Source organism: Littorina saxatilis, linkage group LG9, assembly GCF_037325665.1.
Source record: "Littorina saxatilis isolate snail1 linkage group LG9, US_GU_Lsax_2.0, whole genome shotgun sequence".
Taxonomy (NCBI): domain Eukaryota; kingdom Metazoa; phylum Mollusca; class Gastropoda; order Littorinimorpha; family Littorinidae; genus Littorina; species Littorina saxatilis.
Window position 1 is genome coordinate 1120295 of NC_090253.1, and position 20341 is coordinate 1140635.

A 20341-nucleotide genomic window follows, 5' to 3' on the forward strand; every position below is an offset into this window, starting at 1 on the left:
TCTCTCTCTCCCCCTCCCTCTGTGTGTATGTGTGTGTGTGTAACTGCAGCTGTGTGTATGTGTGTGTGTTCATCTTTCTCTGTTTGTGTCAGTTATTCTAATTCTTTCTCCATTTGAGTGTACTTTTGTTTTCTGTTGTCACAGATGCATCAATGTTGACTGCGCATGTTGAGAGGGTTACAAGGGCTCGAAAAGAAGCATTCTCCGGCCAGTTATCTCAGGCAGAGAGAATGGTAAAAAGAAGTAGAGTGGACTTCAAATGCGGTGAAGTGGGAGACAATGTGGCAGTGCCCGTGCCAATGGTCGATCGTGGCAGAGGTGATGCCAGAAATATTTTAGGTGTCATTTAGAGACATTTTAACTGACATTTATACTGTAGCAGTGAAGGCCGGGGTTTTAAAAGTACGGTATTCACGAAACCAATTTGATTTGTGCCCTCAAAGACTGCTCTCCATGAGAGATGTGAATCTTGACAAACACGTATCTCTTCGCTCTGCTATTATAGCAGAGTCAGCATCAGGGGGCCAAGGTTTTACCAAATGCAATTGTGCTGGTGGGCCAAGAAAGTGCCAAACGAACAAATGTTCCTGCTACAAAGCAAAACTAAAATGCAATTCAAAATGCCATGGAAGCCTCACTTGCCGCAACAAATGATTTTTTTATGGAATGAGTGTGCCAATGGTCTGTTCTTTTAATTCAATACAATGATGTTTTGTGAATAAATTCTTCTCTCCCGTCAAAAAATATGTGTGTGTGTGTGTGCGTGTGTGTGTGTGTGTGTGTGTGTGTTGTGTGTGTGTGTGTGTGCGTGTGTGTGTGTGTTGTGTGTGTGTGTGTGTATGGCATAAGGCTTACAATGTTTCAGTAAATTTGTAAATTTCCTGGGTGTCAAACTCAGTAAATTTGTAAATTTCCTGAATTTTTCAGTAAATTTGTAAATTTACTGAGTGAAATAGTAACTTTACAAATTTACTGAAAATTTCAGTAAATTTACAAATTTACTGGTTTGATGAATTTACTGATACAAAGCCGAGGAAAAAATAATTCGAATTCTTATAAGAAATTTCAAGCCAAAGGCATTCAATACTGTTCACTTCCAAATCAGCCCTGCGCTTAACAAACTTTGCAATGGAATCATGGACATAAACAGCAAGACCAGTATGTTGTACTTCCATACTGTCGCGTCGGATAACAGAATAGTGAGGTATCCGCAACATATCATCACAGATGCGTGAGTCCAGCCTTGTCTCTGAAATCCCAAACAAATGGGTTATGGGAGAATGTTGATTTAATAACACGCAGAGATCAGGAATTTTGTTCAAGAGATGATAAATGTTTAAGTGTACGATATTCAGTCCAGCGGCTGGAGCTAGTGCCGACATGCTTATAAATGTTAAGAGTGCACGCAGAAGCAGACACAATCCGCACACATTGGACGTTGTAGAGTGAATGTTCAAGATTAGCCAGAAAAGGCAACGTCCTTGTCGTCTACGAATTACCCAATAGAGTTCTAAACAATGTGCTACGACGTGTCACTGGCAGGTCAGACGATATGGAGAAGTGCTAGAACCGAAGGGAAAAGAAACACACTCTTTCCTCAGCGTCCACGTCACGTCACACAGACAGGCAGTCCGAGTACAACGCAAGGCACAACTAAAAACACAGGTATAGTCACTGCACAAGGTGCAAAAACGCTTCGAACTTTATCGTAAGATTTTAAGCGTAACACAAGCTATCGATCATTAACTGTATTGCCCTGCCAAACTTGATACATTCATTTTATCTGGATGTTCTAGGCATCAATCTGTCAGAAACTGGTTTGATGAAGTGGCCAGGGATAAAATCTGATTTTTCGGCTGCAGAGATTTGCCTGGTTAATATCCACCTTAACAGAGTAACTTGGTTGGTATACACCCCAAATTTCTGCTGCTAGTATGGTACGTAATGGGCCAAACAGAGCTGGAAAGCCAGGGGCCTGCTGATTTCGTGGTACTGATGAGGACAATTTGATACAGGGAAAGTCAGGGGCCTGCTGATGTCGTGGTACTGATGAGGACAATTTGATACAGGGAAAGCCAGGGGCCTGCTGATTTCGTGGTACTGATGAGGACAATTTGATACAGGGAAAGCCAGGGGCCTGCTGATTTCGTGGTACTGATGAGGACAATTTGATACAGGGAAAGTCAGGGGCCTGCTGATTTCGTGGTACTGATGAGGACAATTTGATACAGGGAAAGCCAGGGGCCTGCTGATTTCGTGGTACTGATGAGGACAATTTGATACAGGGAAAGCCAGGGGCCTGCTGATGTCGTGGTACTGATGAGGACAATTTGATACAGGGAAAGCCAGGGGCCTGCTGATGTCGTGGTACTGATGAGGACAATTTGATACAGGGAAAGCCAGGGGCCTGCTGATGTCGTGGTACTGATGAGGACAATTTGATACAGGGAAAGCCAGGGGCCTGCTGATGTCGTGGTACTGATGAGGACAATTTGATACAGGGAAAGCCAGGGGCCTGCTGATTTCGTGGTACTGATGAGGACAATTTGATACAGGGAAGCGGAGGGGGTGCATTTATAAAACATTATTTAAAATTGTATCATTAGTGCCTGTGGCTATGACTATCTCCCAACTCTGCGCCAAATTATGCCAAAAGTGTTAATTTGACAGAACAGCAATATGTTTTTAATTTTGGAACCTCTGCAGTGATCAATACCAAATCAGTGCCTCGTGAGCTTTGGTCAGTGTTGCAATTGATCACCAATAATGCTTTGGAATAAAAATGAATAGAGTAAAATAAAAACAAAACAAGTCGCGTAAGGCGAAATTACTACATTTAGTCAAGCTGTGGAACTCACAGAATGAAACTGAACGCACTGCATTTTTTCACATTGACCGTAGTCCGCCGCTTGTGCAAAACAGAGTGAAACTGAGCGTGTTTTTAATCCAAACATATCATATCTATATGTTTTTGGAATCAGGAACCGACAAGGAATAAGATGAAATTGTTTTTAAAACGATTTCGGAAATTTAATTTTGATCATAATTTTTATGCCGTGTGAGATGGAATTTATTTACACAATACATCACGCATTCACATCGGCCAGCAGATCGCAGCCATTTCGGCGCATATCCGACTTTTCACGGCCTATTATTCCAAGTCACACGGGTATTTTGGTGGACATTTTTATCTATGCCTATACAATTTTGCTAGGAAAGACCCTTTTGTCAATCGTGGGATCTTTAACGTGCACACCCCAATGTAGTGTACACGAATGGACCTCGGTTTTTCGTCTCATCCGAAAGACTAGCACTTGAACCCACCACCTAGGTTAGGAAAGGGGGAGAAAATTGCTAACGCCCTGACCCAGGGTCGAACTCGCAACCTCTCGCTTCCGAGCGCAAGTGCGTTACAACTCGGCCACCTGCCTAGTTTTGTATAACGTAGACCCTCAAGGGAGGTAACTCTTGCAATGCTATCTCTAAACAAAATTACCGAATAGCTAAATATATTGAAGGGACATAAAAAAAACTAACATCCAACCGAAAATGTGTACACACTATATTATAAGAATGTCATGCAACTCTTCCTCTACCGGTACTTTAGTCAACACAAATGTTCGCGATTTCTATCTTGTAGGGGAGACAACTCCGTCTGTTCTGAATTCCCTTTAAACTAAGTTTAATAAAAAACAAGTCGCGCAAGGCGAAAATACAACATTTAGTCAAGTAGCTGTCGAACTCACAGAATGAAACTGAACGCAATGTCATTTTTCAGCAAGACCGTATACTCGTAGCATCGTCAGTCCACCGCTCATGGCAAAGGCAGTGAAATTGACAAGAAGAGCGGGGTAGTAGTTGCGCTAAGAAGGATAGCACGCTTTTCTGTACCTCTCTTTGTTTTAACTTTCTGAGCGTGTTTTTAATCCAAACATATCATATCTATATGTTTTTGGAATCCGGAACCGACAAGGAATAAGATGAAAGTGTTTTTAAATTGATTTCGACAATTTAATTTTGATAATAATTTTTATATATTTAATTTTCAGAGCTTGATTTTAATCCAAATATAACATATTTATATGTTTTTGGAATCAGAAAATGATGGAGAATAAGATGAACGTAAATTTGGATCGTTTTATAAATTTTTATTTTTTTTTACAATTTTCAGATTTTTAATGACCAAAGTCATTAATTAATTTTTAAGCCACCAAGCTGAAATGCAATACCGAAGTCCAACCTTTGTCGAAGATTACTTGACCAAAATTTCAACCAATTTGGTTGAAAAATGAGGGCGTGACAGTGCCGCCTCAACTTTCACGAAAAGCCGGATATGACGTCATCAAAGACATTTATCAAAAAAATGAAAAAACTGTTCGGGGATTTCATACCCAGGAACTCTCATGTCAAATTTCATAAAGATCGGTCCAGTAGTTTAGTCTGAATCGCTCTACACACACACACACACACACACACACACACACACACACACACACACACGCACATACACCACGACCCTCGTCTCGATTCCCCCCTCTACGTTAAAACATTTAGTCAAAACTTGACTAAATGTAAAAAAGAGGTAAAAGCATACAATCACTACAGATATGTTCGTGCACTCATTTATTTAATCATTCAAAGTTATGGCCTTCAGTGTATGACTATTTGATGTTTTTTGTGAGCGAAACAAGACAACGGAAATAATTCTTTGCTGACGGATATCTGGTTTCTAATCTCGACATTCACGCGTGGTTTTACCAGCATCGCGCAGCAATTGGATAAGAATAGACTCGTCCGGTCAGTCCATCTCGACGACAGGTAAATGTAGTACAGAAGAAAAAAAAGGTTCGGGGGTTTCGCACCTAGTTACACGTTCTGTGACACAGGGAGATAACTCATTTCATCACAAAGTTTGTTTTTGGAGTTTTTCTTTCATTCTTTTTTCCCCCAAAATACTTTGATGATGACTTCGAAAAACTCCTCAGTGATGGTGATTGGAACAAATACTTTCTTGCCCAGCGAACCCGGTTTTGTTTGGGTGCGTCACAAAAACGAACACGGCCGGAGTGCTGTGTAAATTATAAGTTGTTATTTTAAACCTGTGTAGAAAAACATGTGGCAGTTTGAACCAGAGTTGTGTGTGTGTGTGTGTGTGTGTGTGTGTGTGTGTGTGTGTGTGTGTGTGTGTGTGTGTGTGTGTGTGTGTGTGTGTGTGTGTGTGTGTGTGTGTGTGTGTGTTTTATTTGTTTGTTTGTTTGTTTGTTCGTGTGTTTGTTTTGTTATTGTGCGTCATAAATCAAAGTAGCAGTTCCGGAGCAAATGTCTTTGGGTTTTTCTATTCACATAGCCTACGTTTTCTACAGTTACCCAACGAACAAATGTACGGTAATCTAAAGAAAAAGTAATAACTACAAGCTTGTCCAATGCGGCTTTGGTTGTGTCGTGTGAGCTTTAACATCTCCTTACCTTCAAGGCAGACATTTTCTTCTTTTTTTTCCCAAGGGAGGATTCGTTTTTACAAATCCTTGCAAGAATCAAAAAGGCTTCTGCACGCTTCCTTTTCAATTCATGTTGATGCTTTTCTCAACACGTCTGGTCAGGCAAAACGCACGCAGAACGCAGTGCTGGCAAATCACACTGATTGGTATTCGAAAAGACCTTGGATGACGAGAGCTCAATTGTGTCAAGGTCAAACACAGGCTAGTATTCTAGAACCTGAATAATTCGTGCCTATCACAGGGTGTAAAAAAACTATGATCTTAGGGGAAAAGACTGTTGCGTGGTTTAGTCGTCACCATGCTAGCTGGTACAGATGATCAATGTAAAAGGCAATACATACGTTACTGACTAATACGTTATTGCCTCGTGGGCTTAAAAACACGAAATAAATGATACATTCTGAAGAAGAAAAAGTTGCAAAGTATGAAAAGGCACAATAAGCCTTCCGTAAACAATCACAGATACTGTCAGGCTTTTACACACAGTACAAACACCATTTCATTTAAACACTCACCGCTTGAGAACATTCTAGGTGCCCTCCGTAAAGAGCGAGCAATGTTCAAAGAATTTATTTTTGCGTGGTTTATCTTACCTCTGAGCCATCGTGAACCCGTGTAATCCAGTTTCCCTTTTTTCACAATTTAACCGCCAGTTTGTCATTTCAATGCAAATCTCTGTTAGCTTATCTGCAACAGCACGTTATTGTGTACCTTTGAATCTGAAATGCAACATTGAAACGGCTGCCAACTAGAGCAGTGGCGGTTAACGGTTCAGAGGAACTGGCGCCAGGCAGCGTCGTCTGCAACGAGAACCACGACCTTGCGTGACCCTGCTTCCGGGCTATCTTTTTGTAAACTTTCAAAATTTCGTATTGTTCTGATCTTGTCTTGATGATTTAAGAATGTTTGTGTAACAAGCTGTCAATTTATTATTTAGATTTTAAAAGTTAGGTCAGAAGCGCAAAAAAGCACCGTCCGATTGTCTGACAGACAATCCGCAAAATTAATTCTTTGAAAATTGCTCGCTCTTTATGTAGGGCACCTAGGATGTTCCCGTTCGGTGAGCGTTCAAATGGAAGGGTGTTTGTACTGTGTGTAAAAGCCTGACAGTATCTGCGATGGTTTACGGGAGGCTTACTGTGCCTTTAATCTTGGAAGGTTTACGGGAGGCTTACTGTGCCTTTAATCTTGGAAGGAAACTTGTGTGGAATTGTCTGCAGGGAGAAAAACTCGGTGGAAACAATCATTTCCGTTCCATAATCCCGGAGGAATTCAAAAACAGAGTTAACAAATGAAAATAATAGATTTGAGCACAGAAGTAAATGTTAAGTGCGCATTGGATTGAAAATAATTCTGTAGCAAAAGGGAATTTTTGTTTTACCCAGTCAGTCTGCGCCAGCACAAAGTCTGACGCGGCTTATCGGTAAATAAATTTGAGCAAAGAATTAAATGTTAAGTGCGCATTGGATTGAAAATGATTCTGTAAGCTTAGCAAAAGGGAATTTTTGTTTTACATAATAGTTTACTTCCCAGTTCAAATCCGAAACACAGAATCAAAGTGAGCATACGGCTGAACTAATATAACTTTTTAATATAACTTTTTTACCTTGCTTAAAACCCAGTCAGTTTGCGCCGGCACGAAGTCTAACCGCGCGGCTTATCGGTAAAACTGAAGCCAGGTGAGCCGTCATCATGTGCACAAGGTCACACCGGTTACCCGGTGTCACGAACTGAAAACTCTGCCTGAACAATCCTTCTCATTGCGGTAAATGCGCATGCGCTAACATGGGGAAATTAATCAGGTCGTGAACAACCTAACCCTAACCCTAACCCTAACCCTAACCCTAATCCTAACCCTAACCCTAACCCATGGTTCGTTCAAAGGGTCGCATTTTTTAAGTCCAAGATTGGCGCATGTGCATTGACCGCAATGAGAAGGATTGTTCAGGAGAGGTTTCAGTTCGTGACACCGGCGCTACCCGCCAACAGCGCAGCGCCTCTGTGTCTAGGCTGTGACGTCATCAAGAAAACGTGGGTGTCTCCAGAAAAGTGTCAAATAATGACAGAAAAGTGGCTCAATACGCTCAAATGTTCTTATCGAGAGGTACACAGTAAATGTGTTAAAAGGATACATAGAATTAAATTCAGTAATTGGCAATGGATCGAGCTACCAATGCAATTACAAGCGAAGGTGTTGAAGTTTGTTTACTAAAATTGTGTTTTATGTGCTTATTACACAGTTTTGTTTGGGCCTGTACGGGAAACACCGTTTACAATAGCTTGTATGACGTCCTCTCGCTGCTGTACTACAACGTTGACGCCGACGTTGGAAAGATAAGGGAATAATTATCGTTCAAAACTGATTACTGAAGAAAAGTGGTGAATACGAAACAGCAGCAGCATCATAATCGAGTGGGTAACGCTGAGCGCAGGGAATGGATACCACCCAGCGTAAAAGAAAACACACATTGTAGGTTTATAATGGGACCTAATGGGTCAAAAACTGTCACTTGTTCTGCCAAGAGCTATACCGTTTGGTTTTGGGGTTAAAACTATGACATCACACATGAGAAACACTTTTATTACACAGTTATTAAAATGTAAAGTGGATCTGTACGTGTGTTGTTGCGGGACATTGATTTCCCCGTGCTTCCTTCTCCAACGCTAGCTTTGTTTTGATTCCCGGCCCACGCTCCGTCCCTGATGTTAGCGTTTGAGATTTGTTGAGAGATGAGAACTTGTTTTGTACTCTGTTATATCATAGATATAGCATGATGTAGACAGCACTGTACTTGACACTTGTGGTGTGGCCGCCCGGTCTTGGGTCTGGGTTGGCGAGGAGAGAACAGGAACAGGAATTTAAGAGACATGTGAACCATTTATGGTTTATCAGAGTTGTGTTGCATGTAGTCAAGCTTCAGTCCATGAACTCTCGTCTATTTTTCCTACCGCCTGTGCAGTCCATGTCGAATGCAAGTGTTGTTCGTTCAGTGAAATATTAACAGCTATTGTGTTTTCAGCGTAGCAATAGGGTCCGGTATTTAGACGAGACAAGTATAATGCCGACGAGTCGAAGATGAGTCGCATTATACTCTTTCGAGTCAAAACTTGACTAAATGTAAAAATGTTCTAAAGCGTGGCAGATACAGACTAAAAGTAAAGGTAGTGATTGAGAATGTGGATGACTAAAGAAAACAAATACATGTGACTTGCTTATAGTTATATCATGAATGTGAATGTATTTAACGCCCGAGAATGCCAAGTAATCGTCCTAATTACCATTTTTCAGAAATGATCTTGTGCTTTTCAATAATTATGTTAAGTGGAACAAGTACTTCTTAGTTCTAGTAGCTTTTTATCTGTATGCCACGAGAAAAAAAGTTCATTAATTTCAGGTGGTGTATTGTTTTTATTTCATGTCTATTTCAATGTGTAAAATGAGTATCGTAGCAAACTGAAATGAAGCATTTTACTGGGTTTTTCGCACCTGATCAGAAGTTGTGCTGTAGCTGATTTTTTAAAAACTCAGAATGTCTTATCTTATTCTGCAGTGGTTGGACGCCTATCTTGACAAATGCCAACTGCCCGAGTCTTAGTACTGAGTAGTGGCCGTCTGTATGGCCGGCATAAAGGTAATGTTCCATTCATAACAAAAATATCGTTTTTGAACATACATCTTTTACACTTCACATCCTCTTAGGTTTCATAACCTACAGTCATGATGCACACTTGGTAGGCAATAACGACATTTCAAGGTCATAGCAAGTAAGGTCAGTATATCAAACTGTGGGGAATTGTCATTTTCTTTGATTTTTATTTAGCTAGCTAGATTTTTCAAACATTTCACACTCCCATGTCTAGTCATGAATCACGTCTAGTTGATCTCGTTCAAGTTTCAAGACAAGGTTTATTAAGTTCAGGTTAAGAAGCAGATATTTATCGTGTCTTAAATGTTTGTGGAGTCAAAATGGCAGATAATTTTTTAGTCAAATAATCTAAGATGAAGGTGAGCCACGCGAGCATTCCCTTCAGTTATATGTTATTAAAGTTAGAACTTTGACTATTTACACACTTCTAGGAATTGACTTTTAGACATGATTAATTATCTGTCTAATTACCATTTTGAGTTATGCACATGTTTGCGTCATGCAAAACAACTTGTCTTTAGCTAGGTTCTTCATGTTTGTGGTGGTGGTGGTGTTTGCTTGTTTCCTCTGGGTTTTGTTTTGTTTCTTTTGAGACATTCTGTGTGCTAAGAGAGTCAGTGTACCACAAAAGCGAAACAAATAAGTAAATGTAGAGGTAAAAGAAAAAAGGTGCAGTGTTTTGGCTTAAGACTATACGCACTAATGATTTTCTGAACTGATTGTTTGAGTAACAGACTGAAGGACAAGAACAATGCAGTGGAGAGGAAGCGGATTTTGCTAAGCGGCCAACTTCTTCAAGATTTATTACAATATTTTTTTTCAATCAGAGGGCCTCCAACATGTCAAAATGTATCGGACAGCAGGCTGACTAGCCAGTGATCACAACAGTGCTTCAGATCATAAAAAAATGAACCAGTAAATAAAAAGAACGTAGGCCTAGGAGCAACACTACAGTTGTCGATGTTTGGAAACACATCTACAGAGGGTTGTATTGACCGCCGACCCTTATGAACTTAAACTATGTCAAGGGATAATGATTTTCAGGCAAGTGATGAAAAAGCCTCACAGTCCCTTCCGATACACATTTTCTGTAATTAAATATGACGCACTGTTCTTTCCAAAACCTGCACATCCAAGCTCATGAGTACTGCCAACATGTGTTGAATTTGTCAATCAACAGTCAAACTATCATGCTGGCAGTGAATGTTGGCTCCTTCTTGCATATTTCCGACACCAACACTTTGACAAGATATGCACTATATGTTTATTGTTCACTATTATACGATCAGCATGTTGTTGCTGTTTTTATCTCGGCTCACCATTCAAGAATACAACTACTCCATAAACACTCAAACAACATCTTTTCCGGAAAATGTATATTGAAAGACGAAAGAAAAGTGTATACTTAACTCTTACCAGTTCGCTCCCTTACCCATCGTAAGCTTGCCCCCCCCCCCCCCCTGTAGTTTTCCACTGACCAATTATCTAATTATCAAAAAAAAAAATTTGTTATTTTGCATTGGATGGGTCGGACAGTGGATAAACTCATAGGTTAGACACACTTTATGACAGAAACAAGCTGGGTTTTTGTTATAAGTTAGTTATAGGAATGCATTATTAGGCACACAAAAAAAAGTCTTAACGGTAACATAGGCCAATAAAATAGGGTCGGTAGGTCGGGACTTTTCTTCTTTTCTTTTCTTTTCCCCCCAAAATCATATTTCTAAGTTATTTTGCCAAAAAACAAAGACCTTTTTTTTTTTTTAAACCATATTTTTAAATTATTTTGCCAAAAATGTTGGGGTTTTTTTGGTTTTTTTTCCCCCAAATGCCAAAAACAAGTCTAGGGTCGCGGGAAAAAATAGGGTCGGTCGGGATACCGTAAACAGACTGTTTTTGTTTTTGTGCCTTAGGCATGCGTATGTCATGAAACGTAGAATATGACCCCAGATAGCCACTCGGCAAGTAGGCACCAACAGCACTGTAAAATATGCCCTAAAACCCCCGAACTGGTAAGAGTTAATTGTTTCTTGAATACAGGAATGAATTCTTGCATGTTGTTGTTAAATGTGTTCGTTCAGCTTGAGCAGTAGGATTCCAAAAAGTGTGTGTGTGTGTCGAAAGAAGTGTTGTAATAATTTTGAATGCAGATTATCAGTTAAGTGTGTCTTTCTCTATACTGTTGTTGCTAAAGTGTATTGTAGTACATTGGTATGAATTAGTGTAACACATTCAAAACCTAACTTGTTTTGAACATGTACATAAAGCTAGGTTAGTAGTTAAGGGGAAGGAACTGTTGTTTTTTGGGTAATGTAAACATTGATTGTTACCTCCCTTTAATTAGTCTTTTCAACTTGACTAACTCAGTTTATATTTTTGGATTTAGATAACATTGTTCAAGCTGTTTCAAAAGTGTTTTTGATTAGGTATTAATTATAAACTTTAATAAGTCGTAAAGATATTTTATTGTTAGAAAATCTTCCAGTTCGGAATTTAGAGTTTTAGCGTCACTTCCGCCCTCCGCTGAAAAGCCGCCAAGTTGGTGGGACATTTTTGGGGAGCACTTTTTGGTTCTAAATCAGGTGAATATTGATTTGTACATTGTCATCTGCTTGAAATATGATTAGTTACTAGTTTAGCAAGATGAATAGTATAAGTTGGAGTGGTTATTTTTGTAAACCTGTTCCGAAACTGAAATATTTGTAATTTGACCATGTGGTGGGTTTTGACAGAAGCACCGGTCACAGAAATGGTGCAGAATATTTGTATTTTTGGTTGTAGTTAGTGTATGAAGTGCATAGACGGAAAGATAAGTGTGTTACTGATGTTTTGAAGTTAAAACTTGAATAGGGTTTAGGTTTTGTAAAGAAATTTGGTTTTGGATTATAATTTGAAGTAAAAGAAAGTTTTGCGCATGCGCGGGAATAACCAAAAGCGCATTGCATAATTGGAAAGTTGGCTGTTGCTGTTTTATGGGACAAAAGTGTTTGTGACTAGTGTTTTATTTGAGATGTTTGAGGTGAGATTTTATTCCAAATGTGACATTGTGAATTGAAAAAGTTTGGTCATAATGGTCAGTTTATCACTGCAGATAAATGTGATTATGTATGGACACTTCTTGTAGCTAGTTTTGAGTTTGTAACAATGGTGGAGTGGAACACATGTGATGTGTGGTATTGTTACAAAGAAGAACAAAGATGGTTAGTCACTGTCTTGTAGGATAACATATAGTCTTTCTGTTTCTGTCAATGAAGATGGAATTGATCACAGTAGGCATAATGTTACTCCTGTGTTAGGAAGAAGATTTTGCTATTTATAGTTGGTAAATAGTAAATGTCTAAATATCAGCTGTTTCTAGTTGATAATGTGGAATGATAGAAAGATAGTGGTGTGTTTGAACACAGTAACTATGTGGTAATTATTAGTCATAATTACTAGCCTCTGGTAACATCTGGTAAATATGATTTGTGTTTTGTTGTGTGCTAATAAGGAAACGTTGTGTTTAATTTCAGAGCCAACCAGTCTGGGTTTCACATTACATGTAGTCTGACTGAGTGGTTTGTGTTCTGAGATTTTGGTGAAGCAACTTACGAACACTGGGTTTAAGTTTTAACAGGGTTTGGTTGTTTAGGTTTGGGTTTTTACTGGTTTTTACTGGTTTTTAACACTGTTCTCTAGTCATTGTGTTTTATTTTTGGAAGTTGTGTTTTGTTGAGAAAAGAAAAGACTCGAGAGAATAAAAGAAGTTTGAAACATATTTCTGTAATTGTGTTATTCATTTGACACATAAGATCCCCTACCCCCTTTCTTAACATAATTGGTTTTTCTAAATATAACTTGAAAAGTCAAGAGTGTTACAAAATGGCGTCCCTGGGTGGGCTAGGGGGTATGTAGAAATATTAAAAAGTAAAACCCAGTGTTCTGGTGCCGCTTCATCATGGCCAGTGGTGGCCAAGAACTGAGCTCTCAGACAGATGATGTGTGTGATCGGGGAGGCATGACACCGCGCATGCTGGGACGTGGACGGGGGACACCGTTGGCGCGGGGGCTGTACACCACCCCTGGTTCCAATGCATCCGACAGCGGTCTTTTCATGCCGACATCCACTCCCGAAGTTACTCAGACAGCATCAGGTGCACCCATCATCAACGTTCATGTGAAGGCACCCACTCAATCTCCTCGGTTGGGGATTTTTACGGGGACTAGACCAGGCGGAGGCGCGGAAGTCAACTTCAAAGACTGGAAAGAATGTGATGTTCTGACTTTTATTAGTTTTAACATTGTATGGTGAATGCAGAGAGTGAAGCATTCCAGACATGAATAGAGGAACAGTTACTGTGCCAGCTGCACTAGGAAGGTTCAGTCTTTCACGTCTGTGGACATTGCTTTTGAAGTGAAATGTGAGGGACCTGAAAAGTAGACTGTCGGGAGCATATCAGAAAAGCTGACTAGCCATAGAGAACCAGTACAAAAACAAGATAAAACTGAGACGAAGTCCAAGGAAAAAGGAGCAGAGTTTTGTGAGGAAACTATAGATCAGGAGTTTGACATTGAAATTACTACTGAACCAAAAAAGTTGAGGGTTGAAGCTCCTGTGCTTGTACCGCAGAAGGTGGGGACAGTAGGCGAGAAACAAGAATTAGAGGATGTTACTGATGTGCAGACTGTAGAGTCTGGGGAGGTCAGTGGAGAGGTTCCAGATGATGGAAACTCTAGTTGTAGCACTAGCAGTGGAGATTCTGAGTTGGTTGATCAGAATGGTGGGGATGACACTGTGGAGGGTGGAAATGAGTCTGCAGATGAAGATCATGAACAACAGACTGAAAAAAAAAGAGCTCAGGAGGTCTACAAGACCGAGAAAACCGGTGGAAAAACTGAATTTGATGCACAGTGTGAGTGGCAAGGTAGATACGCAAACTGTACCTGTAGTCTGTGTGTGTGTGGGAAAGTTGAAGATTTTCGTCCACCTGATTTGTCTGGGGCTTACCTAGATGAAGAACTTGTAGACTGTGTGATGAATCAGTTGAGTGTTTTAATGGAAACACCGCTAAAGAAATCCAGGGTGGTTTTCATTTAGAGAATATTAACGGGGTTAATGCATGTTTGAGTGCATTGCGTAAACAGTGGACTACTGTTTTTGTCAGTTGTAGTCTTGACTGTGTGTTGGTCTCCATCAGGCTAACCGTTCAGGCTAACAGTTGAGTCTTGGGTATTATGACAAATTGTTTTTGTCGGACTAGCTGTAGGAATGGAGTTTTGGTTATGAAAAACATAGTAATACAGTTATTTTTGTTATTATGCAGTGTATGGAGAATATGTAGACTGTAGAATATGATGTAAAAAGAGAAATTGATTTTTGTATTTATAGGAGCTAGTTTTATGTTTTTTTGTAAAATGTTCTTATTTTTTAAATGGAGAAACATTTTTCCTCAGGAGGGGTGAATGTAACACATTCAAAACCTAACTTGTTTTGAACATGTACATAAAGCTAGGTTAGTAGTTAAGGGGAAGGAACTGTTGTTTTTTGGGTAATGTGAACATTGATTGTTACCTCCCTTTAATTAGTCTTTTCAACTTGACTAACTCAGTTTATATTTTTGGATTTAGATAACATTGTTCAAGCTGTTTCAAAAGTGTTTTTGATTAGGTATTAATTATAAACTTTAATAAGTCGTAAAGATATTTTATTGTTAGAAAATCTTCCAGTTCGGAATTTAGAGTTTTAGCGTCACTTCCGCCCTCCGCTGAAAAGCCGCCAAGTTGGTGGGACATTTTTGGGGAGCACTTTTTGGTTCTAAATCAGGTGAATATTGATTTTTACATTGTCATCTGCTTGAAATATGATTAGTTACTAGTTTAGCAAGATGAATAGTATAAGTTGGAGTGGTTATTTTTGTAAACCTGTTCCGAAACTGAAATATTTGTAATTTGACAATGTGGTGGGGTTTTTGACAGAAGCACCGGTCACAGAAATGGTGCAGAATATTTGTATTTTTGGTTGTAGTTAGTGTATGAAGTGTATAGACGGAAAGATAAGTGTGTTACTGATGTTTTGAAGTTAAAACTTGAATAGGGTTTAGGTTTTGTAAAGAAATTTGGTTTTGGATTATAATTTGAAGTAAAAGAAAGTTTTGCGCATGCGCGGGAATAACCGAAAGCGCATTGCATAATTGGAAAGTTGGCTGTTGCTGTTTTATGGGACAAAAGTGTTTGTGACTAGTGTTTTATTTGAGATGTTTGAGGTGAGATTTTATTCCAAATGATTTAGACATTGTGAATTGAAGAAGTTTGGTCATAATGGTCAGTTTATCACTGCAGATAAATGTGATTATGTATGGACACTTCTTGTAGCTAGTTTTGAGTTTGTAACAATGGTGGAGTGGAACACATGTGATGTGTGGTATTGTTACAAAGAAGAACAAAGATGGTTAGTCACTGTCTTGTAGGATAACATATAGTCTTTCTGTTTCTGTCAATGAAGATGGAATTGATCACAGTAGGCATAATATTACTCCTGTGTTAGGAAGAAGATTTTGCTATTTATAGTTGGTAAATAGTAAATGATGTCTAAATATCAGCTGTTTCTAGTTGATAATGTGGAATGATAGAAAGATAGTGGTGTGTTTGAACACAGTAACTATGTGGTAATTATTAGTCATAATTACTAGCCTCTGGTAACATCTGGTAAATATGATTTGTGTTTTGTTGTGTGCTAATAAGGAAACGTTGTGTTTAATTTCAGAGCCAACCAGTCTGGGTTTCACATTACATGTAGTCTGACTGAGTGGTTTGTGTTCTGAGATTTTGGTGAAGCAACTTACGAACACTGGGTTTAAGTTTTAACAGGGTTTGGTTGTTTAGGTTTGGGTTTTTACTGGTTTTTAACACTGTTCTCTAGTCATTGTGTTTTATTTTTGGAAGTTGTGTTTTGTTGAGAAAAGAAAAGACTCGAGAGAATAAAAGAAGTTTGAAACATATTTCTGTAATTGTGTTATTCATTTGACACATAAGATCCCCTACCCCCTTTCTTAACATAATTGGTTTTTCTAAATATAACTTGAAAAGTCAAGAGTGTTACATTAGTAACATATGGAGGTGTTTACTGACAGATTTATTTTGAAATAAATATATATGAAGGATTATGATATAATTACTCATGTTTGACTTCTTCACGGGTTTGGAAGTGTACACATGCAGGTATGAGATGTGGAATGATCCTGATTATATGGCTTCTGAAAAAAAAGAATATGTCTTGGGATGAACACTAGAACCTGTAAACAATTATTTACTTTGTTGAACAAATTTGCGCATAACATAGCAGCAGGAGGGTATTATCTGCTTAATTTTCAATCGACTCGATTAGCATTTTGATCAACTTATAATTGCACAGATGGGTCAAGCTCGGTTTCCCTACTCTGTAGGCCCACTGTACACAGATGTCACTGCTTTTGGTGCTCTTTGTGTGCTAGCTAACTGGGAACCTAAGCCTCGAAATTAGATTATTTGGATAGCCTGAACCAGACTGCAGAGTCCACTTATTGAAAAGATCAATCTTAACTTCACTATCAACTTGCAGATGGATAAACTAGCTTAAACCACTTAGTACAATTGGGTTAAATATGTTTTGCTGTGGCATTCTGCTTATTGATGAAAAATAGCAAGGAAGATTACACTGTAAGCATGCAAGAACCCTGATGAGTAAAATTCTATCTCCCTCTTTGCGAGTGTCTCATGCTGTGTGCATGATCTGATCAGACTCCTTTGCTATCGTTCTACATCAACAACGAACCCATAACTGATGTGGATTCCCGCAGTGGGGCACTGCGGTTATGAAATTAAAGGCCCCTCCTGTTTTTGGAACCGCAGGAGCTTTCTAGTTTGCTGTTAGGTAGATTTTTGGTTCCTCTTTCCTGTCATGCTCTCTTTTTCTTCATGAATTCTTTTCTTTTTTCTGCCTTCTTGCTCATTCACCTGTATTTTTTCCAAAACTGAATCTCTTCTCTTGCCGCTTGTCTCGCGATTCATGTATAGTTTAATCTGTTAGTGTTCTGATGTAAGTCCAGCAGTAGATAGGTTAAGCCTATTTTAACATACTGGAAACTGGTAATCTTCCAGTAGGTATTAATTTAGTTTTACTAAAGCCTGCTGGGACACAAGTAATGGGTTAGTGCATTTGTAAACAGGAATCGCTTGACAAGTGGCCTCCTTCATCCCCCCCCTTCCTCGTCCTGATATGGCTCTGCGTAGTCGGCTGGACGTTAAGCAACAAATAAACAAACAAACAAACAAACTGATGTGGATGGGAAACAAAAATTCTCCCTTTCCTCTCTAAGCTTATCTCCCTCCCTCTTTCTTATGGTGCGCAACTTTGGACAGACATTCAGACAAGCTCCATAAAAATACCAGTCTCGTGCAACAAAAGCAATTTTACTATTTCATTCAACCTTCTTATGTTTTCTCAAATCTAGAATAGATCTACGCGACAGATTTCGCACAATATTTTTCTTTCAGCCAATGAAGACACAGATTGTTGTCTCGGTTTGATTATAAGGGGAAGTAAGTCATTCGTAACTTCCGTTCAGTCTAGACAAACGTAGGATTTTGTGTGTCAAAATCCGTGCCGTTTTGCAAAATGACAGCAGTAGCAACGTCTCATTGGTATACATCTGTCACTGTCCGCTAGTTTAATGTCTGCTTGATTTTATCATAGCCGTTGTTTTGCTTTGCTAAGCTTTGTATGGCAGGAATGCGAAGTTTGCCGACGAGGTCGAGAGAATCAGTATCATACCTTGTATAAACCATAAGAAAAGACCCCCCGTCCATCACAAGTGACAGCCAAGACATAGGCCCCGCCCACCTCGTGACGAGTGCCTGTGATCGGAAAAGGGATGTGTGAGACCATCCAATCACAGCCCCCGAATTCCCCCACGTGTCCATCAGAATAGCTATATATACATATATACCGTAATGGTGTTCTCTTTACCTCGGGGTCATCTTCTGCAAGGTGAATACTTCACTTACACATAACTACCCACTCACACAACTCATCCTTCGTTCTCTTTCCCCACCATCACACGTTTTTTACTTTGCAGCTAATTGTTTCAACTCTCGATGGCTAGCAAGCTATACATGGGGTAGCCTTTATCCAAGGCCCAAAAATAAGGTTTACTTGTGGTTTATGTTCACAAATGTAATCAAGAGACGGCTGTTTAGTACAATGAGCCCCTCCCCTTTCCGCTCTTGGTGAAATAATTAAGAATAAATCATGAAAGAAAGGGGATGGACTTAATACCAGGGTTTACTTGTCATGCAGCAGCACCTGCGGTGGCGCTATATGTAAATGGAATATTTAAGATAGGCTTGTACTGAAACAATAACATCCTAGTACTTTCAACGATTTCTTTGCAATAAAAGGAATAAAGGGATGTTAAAGAATTACTTCTGCAACGAAATATTTCAAACCAATAGCGATAAAATGAGGCATACAGACGGTATGACACTTAGCATCATATACAAGCAGTCACACACATACTCACAGAGGCACCTGAAAATGTGCAGATACTTTGCAGGTATAGCCACTGAGAAGCAATGTGGGAAGAAGACTATGAGAGAGAGCATGTTATATTCTTCTGATGTAAGTCTTGCTTATTGAATGTTTGAGGAGACAGTATATATGCGATATGCTTTCTCACTCCAGTTGTTTTGAAGCGCCCTCCCTAACTCACTCCCTCCCCCCTGCCACGATAGCAGCAGGCAGAGTACACACGGTGTGTCAACTGATTCCGTTCATACACCGGATGTATCCGTTCGTACGCAGGATGTTTCCGTTCATACAGCCTCATTTGCGGCACTTGCTTGGGGAAAAAACATGTCGGTAAGTCGTGTTGGTCCACGTTCCTCTACCACTACCACCCACCCACACACACACGGTTACCACACTGTCACCACATCCCCTTCCCAGCAACTGTCTGTCTGGAAAAGTATGACGGCTTCCTAGAGCCAAAACCTGGAGTTACCATTATCACCTGGACAATTCTATTATGACGTATTCTGCGTAATTCACAGCGATTAAATTAACCAACAGTGTTAAATACTAAAGTTCAGCTTGGTCCTTACAGAAGTACCAACTGACTATAATTAAACATGGTCATCTTATAACAAGGTATGACTGATCACCTGATAATGAAACATGATTACTTGGAACAAATAATCCTTTTATTTACCAGTGCCAAAACCTCGGGTTATCATTTGCACGTGAAAATTTCAATTATCACGTGTTGTGTTTAATTGTCACAGATATTGTAAACAGAGAGTATTAATGTTCAGTTTTTCATAGTTTTTACTTACGGCTAAATTCCTGACAGGTTGCTTGAGCTCAAACTGACAAGTAAACATTATCTTAGGAAGAAAATGGTATAATTCGTGGTGATATTTTCACTAGAAATTAACATGTTGATGTGAAAATGTAATTAGGTTTTGACTCTAGAAAGCCGTCATGGAAAAGGGTGAGACTGGGAAGGCCACGTGTCCTATCCTCTGAGACAAGAGCACAACTAACGGCTTTTGAGACTCATGAATCAATTTTGTGTGTGCATCATTTGATTCCCATGACCCCCCCCCCCTCTCTCTCTCTCTATCTCTCTCTCTTTCTTCTTTTGTATGTTTAAGTAATTGTCTTACTGACATATTAACCCTATTGTATGATGAACTGGCGCAGTGCATGGCCCACAAAAGAGGGCATGCGAATTGGACACCTAAACATAAATCATGCCATTAATAAGTTAGCAGACATCTCGTCAATCCTGTATAACTCTGGTAAACCTTTTCATATTTTTGGATTGTCAGAGTCTAGGCTGTCGAGTAAAGTAGCAGACTCTGAGCTCACAATCCCGGGTTATGTCATTTTACGCAGAGATGCACAGACACACACAGAAACTGGATTATTACTCTATATCAGTGAATCCTTAACTTATACACGCCTTACCCACCTAGAGCAACACTCTGTTGAATCAGTGTGGATAGAAGTAAGATTAGAAAGAGCCCCAGCGATACAACTTGGTTTCTGCTACAGGAACCCATCTATATCTGAACGAGTGAACTGGAGGGATAATCTCTCTTCTATGTTAGACGCAGTTTTGCTCGAGGGAAAAGAAACAGTAATCCTTGGTGATTTTAACATTGATTTACTTAAACCAA

The 20341-nt window shown here is 39.4% G+C and overlaps 1 protein-coding gene across 1 annotated transcript in view; it reads right to left on the reverse strand.

The window, feature by feature from the left end:
* The window catches only part of LOC138975048 (uncharacterized), a 56309-nt gene that overhangs the window by 13587 nt on the left and 22381 nt on the right, over positions 1-20341 (reverse strand). The window lies entirely within an intron of this gene.